The sequence below is a fragment of the Rousettus aegyptiacus genome, unplaced genomic scaffold (assembly GCF_014176215.1).
Source record: "Rousettus aegyptiacus isolate mRouAeg1 unplaced genomic scaffold, mRouAeg1.p scaffold_m13_p_5, whole genome shotgun sequence".
NCBI classification, from domain to species: domain Eukaryota; kingdom Metazoa; phylum Chordata; class Mammalia; order Chiroptera; family Pteropodidae; genus Rousettus; species Rousettus aegyptiacus.
This window is the reverse complement of record NW_023416308.1, coordinates 61,019,722-61,025,163: the sequence shown is the minus strand read 5'-3', so window position 1 is coordinate 61,025,163 and position 5,442 is coordinate 61,019,722.

Sequence of the window (5,442 nt, the reverse complement as noted above, 5' to 3'; positions counted from 1 at the left end):
TTTTCATGGTTACAAATTGGATGTTGCAGCTCTTGCGAATATGCCCTAATTCCAGGCAGAAATAATAAGGGAGAAGGGAGAGCACCAGCAGACTAACATATTTTTAACCAGAACTGTAATATGATCACCCTTATCTACAAGGGAAGAAGGGACGAGGAGTATTATAATTAATCCTGCCTACATGTCAGTCACTGAAATGGTTAAAAGTGACTGCCTCTAAAGTGAGGCAATGGGTAAGGATGGTTGATTCAGAGACTTTTTATTTTGATTTTGATGTTTTCCATCTTCAATAATCTTTAAAAATTTAAATATAATATTTAAAAGTTTTGAAAAGTGAAAAAAATGTCATGCCTCAGGTTTGTAAATTACTATATGTCATGGCCCTCTGGAGTCCTTAATGAGTTGTTAAAGCCACATATTTAAATTGATAACTACCAAGAATCTACTTGATGTAGGGCTTCCTGGCATAGCCCAGGGAGACTCTAAATTCATTTAGCATCCCCTAGAGTCTCATAGCTAGGTATTTAAGCCAATTTTTAGGTCCGCCTCCTCCTTGAGCTATCTACTTCAGGCCTCAAAGATGGTCGCTAGATAATTCTTGGCAAGACTCACAAATGCACAGAATAGTAGACAAAAGTATTATTGGGACTAGAAAGACTTGAGTCTGACATCCAATACAAACTTTTACAAATTGTGTGAACCTGAAGAAGTCACTTCAGCCTCACCTTTCTGAGTCTCAAGTTTTCTTATTTATAAAACAGAGTAACACCTCATAGTACAGTGCTTGCAGTGAGAATCCACTACTGTGTTTCTAGCACTAGAATGTCTGGATCAATAAATACTTGTTAAATATTTTCTGAAAGTTTTCATTTATCCATAAAATTGCAATTTCCCTTGGAGTTCTCATAATGTCTCATCATTTTCAGTTTATAGGGACCCTTAAGTAAGCTTTTAATAAGATGACTAAATTGCATACCATCTCTCAAGCAGTTAATGCATAATAGAAGCTAGATTTTTAAAAATACTTTAAGAAATCCTTATGCAAAGTTAATTATTGGACTTTTCTTCAAAATGCATGACTGGATTGATGCAGGATGCTCCATGACTACCAAGCACATAGAAACATTTAAAACTAAGAAATGGAAAAATCCACATTCCATAAACAAGGAGTAAACTAACAGCTAAACTGGTAAGCAGGAGTTGATATTGGAACTGCCCATGGGTATGTCAGAAGTGAATATATATTTTTGATGCTGAGGTTATATTCTTTTTGTGAATATGAAGCCCACATTCATGGCGATGGGGGACAAGGGGAGGGGATTGGGGCTGAAACTTCCTGCCTAAAGCTAGAAACCTATAAGTGCCTGCTTTATCAGATTAAATGGCAAAAGTGGAAATAGAATACTGACTGGCCAGAGGAAGTGATATGGAAGCTTACCACCCATCCTGGACCATCGGTGGAAAACAGAGTTATCCACAAGAAATTAGAAAACTATGCCAGCTCTATACTTGGATGTAGGGCCATATTCATACTAGTCATGGTGTATGGAAAGCCTGAGCTGAGAATCAACCTTAAAAGTTCATTCGAAGTGGTAATGACTTGTTCAGATTAATCTTTCTGTAGTAACAACTAAAAATCTGGGAAAATATCTTAAAGCAATGATATTAAGGCACTGGAGAAGGATAAAAAGCATGTAGAAACTGTATGAATCCACTCTTAAAATATAACAATTACAACTGGTTAATTTGAGACCTTGAGTCTTTTTGTCTGTAGATATTCCTCAATATGCATGAAGCTCAGGATAGCCAAAAGCCAGAGCCTACTCCTTGAGATAGCACAGGACACAGTTTAGGGCTTGGATGACTGGAAAGTTACTAAAGAAACTGTGGCGAAAAAAACACTGCAGAAAGGATGAACCGCAAAATCTTAATATAAGCTGGGCTAAAATCCTTGGCAGAACACTAGACTATGTATATGCCGGGAAGGCCCCGGAGAGCCCAGCTGACAAACAGCAGGTAGAAGTTGAGGGCACTGAGAAGAGAATTCAGATGCTGCCCACCACAGGCAACATCAAGGTTAACTACCTGCTAGACCAAAACAAGAAAAACAAAACTCTCAGAGAAACGTAAGATCCGGAGCTTCTTCAACATACCATCAATCAAAAATCGCTGGACATGCAAAGAAACAGAAAAAAGTGGCCCATACTCTAGAGAAAAATCATGCAGAAAACAACCAATTCTGAGAAGACCTAGATGTTGCAACTGGCAAACAAGAGACATATTTTACAGGAAAACACACTCATACCAAATAAGCAGATTGATAATCTCAGCAAAGAAAGAGACATTTTAAAAAATAATCAAGTAGAAGAAGGTCTATTTGAAATGTCTTCTGTAATGGTGGCCTAAAAATTTCAGGCAATTGCTCTTGAAGATAAAAATTATAAAAATGGATCAAAAATACCTAAACAACTTCTGCTGATAAAGGGCTGTTACAAAACAAAAACAAAAACAAAAACAAAACAACAACAACAAAAACCCTCTTAAAACTCAACAGGGAAAAAACATACAATCCAGTTAGAAAATGGGCCAATGACTTCAACATAGACTTCACCAAAGAAGATAACACAGATGGCAAATAAACATATGAAAAGATGTTCCCCATCATTTGTCATCAGGGAAATGCAGATTTAAACAAAAATGGTCAAGCTCTGGAACCAGTTGAGAATGTTTGAAACTGAAAAATATAGCATCTAACATCTATGCTCACCATTTCTATTCATTATTGTACAGGAAAATCTAGTTAGTACAATAAGAAAAAGATACATGTCGTGTATATGTTAGAATGAAATAAAACTGTCTTTATTTACAGATGATATCCTCATGTACACAGACAATCCTAAAGAATCAACAAAAATAAATCTACTAGAATGAATTTCTGATTTAGCATGGTTGCAGGATGAGTTCAATATACAAAAAAAAAAGTTTTCTGTATCTTGGATCTCGAAGAAGAAATGAGTAGTCCCAAAGTGATGCCCTAACAAATGTTTTTAGGGTCTGACAGAGATAAAGATCTTTAATAAAATAGAAATTTAGGTGAGAAAAGGTGCTTCAGCAAAACTTCATATAATAAGAGATTCCATCTTCCCCCAGAAGCATACCAAGCCTCTGGCTGACACAATTATTTTGAGTGCATAGGACTAAGAACGCATACAGCACTTCTGAGGTGCTCCTCCTTTGCCATTACTGTCTGGGTTGACCACCCGGACTCTGTCAAGGATAGAAACCTCTGATTCCCAGAATCTAGGATTGTTATATAAGAAGACGTTAAAGTTGGACTCTTCTGATTTCAGTTTCACTGAGGGACCAATTCTTTGGTTATCGATGGATGCCAAAGTGACTGTGATTAGAAGTGTGAGGTTCCACCTCTAAAGCCTAATTAAGGAGCTTTCTTCAGCATCTGACATGCGTCCCCTGGAGCCTGGGGACACCGTGGACAGGTATCTAATTTGGGTGTAGAGGAGCCGAAGGAGACATGATGACCAAATGAAATGTGGTATCCTGGATGGGATTCTGCTAACATGAGCACTTTGTTTCCCTCCATGAAACAGCAGATAGCTTGTTTTCAGCAAGAGAGGCTACAAAACCTCAGAAAGGAGACTGAACCCCAGGGCTTTCTCACATTAGATACCTGTGTTGTTTTGTTTTTGTTTTCAAAATGCATCCAGCATTGCATGTGTCTTGTTTCTTCCTCCACTAACTACTCTTTAAAATGAGAGAGAATGTGAGGTGCGGGTACACAGACATGCCAAAGCAAGATGCTGACATCCTGATCCCACAGCACTAGGAGCATCTTTCATCATCTTTAAGCAACATTCTAAAACAAGCATATTTTCCCCAGTGGATGCTCAAGTTCCCTAGTCTTCCCAGATTCCCCCTTAGGCCCAGATACTCTGGCCTGGCCCCCAGTACCCTACAGCAGCAGACCCCAAACTGTTTTGGCACCAGGGACCTATGCTCCTATGAGAATCTAATGCCTGATGATTTGAGGTGGAGCTGAGGCAGTGATGCTAGCCAAAGCTGGGGAGTGACTGCAAATACAGATGAAGCTTCCATGCATCACTCACCTGCCACTCATCTCCTGCTGTGTGGCCAGGTTCCTAACAGGCCACAGACTGGTACTGGTCTGTATTCTGGGGGTTGGGAACCCCTGCACTAGAATCTGGGGCTTTCACAGCTGCTCAGAGGCCCTGGAGGCACATCACAACTAGCCTGGAACTGTGAGGGTTTACCTGAGTTCTGCCCATGCTATTTGAGGGCCCTGATGCCTGGGCTGGCTGAGATGCTGTTTCTTTTGCCTTAGCAACCTGCCATGGCCAGTCAAGCAGGGCACCAGCAATCTGGGAGTCACTTAGGGCTGGTTTGGAAGTTGTTTCTCACCAGAACTAAGCTCACAAGGCAGCATGAGATCCTGATTGTAGTAGAACCCGGGACTTAATGAGCACGGTGCTGCAGGGGACTTGGGGTCCACCCAGTTACGCATTTTCCAAAGCACATAAGTTAAGTATTAGCTTTTAGGACAGTTAACAGATTCTAACCGCACCCCCTCCCCGCCCCCGCCCGCTGCAAAAAAGTATCTCATAATGTGTTAAACATCAGATTCAAAACATATTGAGTCTTGTCTCTCTACATGCCTTCTTAGAACCTAATTGCCAAGAAGGTAGCATTTTCCCAATTTTGCTGTATGATTGTTAGCTGAGCTTCAGTTTCCTCATCTACAATGTAGAAATAATAATGCCCTTGGAGAATTGCTGTAAGGGTGAATGAGATCACGAGCGCAGAAGCATTCAGCAAATCTCAGTCCCTTTCTTCGTTTTATTCTTTCGAATTTTCTACTAGGCTCAGTAAATTACCCCTATATACAACCTACTCTGAAATTATTTGAAACTGATTTCCAATGGCAACAGGGTAATTATGTATGCAATGAGACTCTTTCCTGGCTCACCTGGTTCTACTACAGTTAAGATCTCATGCTGCCTTGTGACAGGGGACCCCAGACCCAAAGGGGTAAAAATCCTGATAAACACAGGAATGCAGTGCCCACAGCACACTGCGAGTGGGAGACCCACTTTTGAGGCTTGAGTGGCAGCTTTGTCTCCTTCTGAATCACCAGGGAACAGATGGAGTCCCAGGTTAAAACACACAGCACAGATTCATAATCGCGAGAGAGGGGACTTGGCGGCCAGCTCAGCCGAAGAAGCTATAGACCAAGAGTCAGAGGTTTTCGACTGGCTGTTTACCCTTCTCAGTGTTCGCACTTCTTCAGCTGTAAAATGCATGTGTGTGGGCACTTGATCGCCACACTCTTGTCATCTAATCCATGTGGATCCCCATTTTAACGGTTACCAACTGCGGCCTAATCGCAAGTCCCAGAAGCACAGTCCA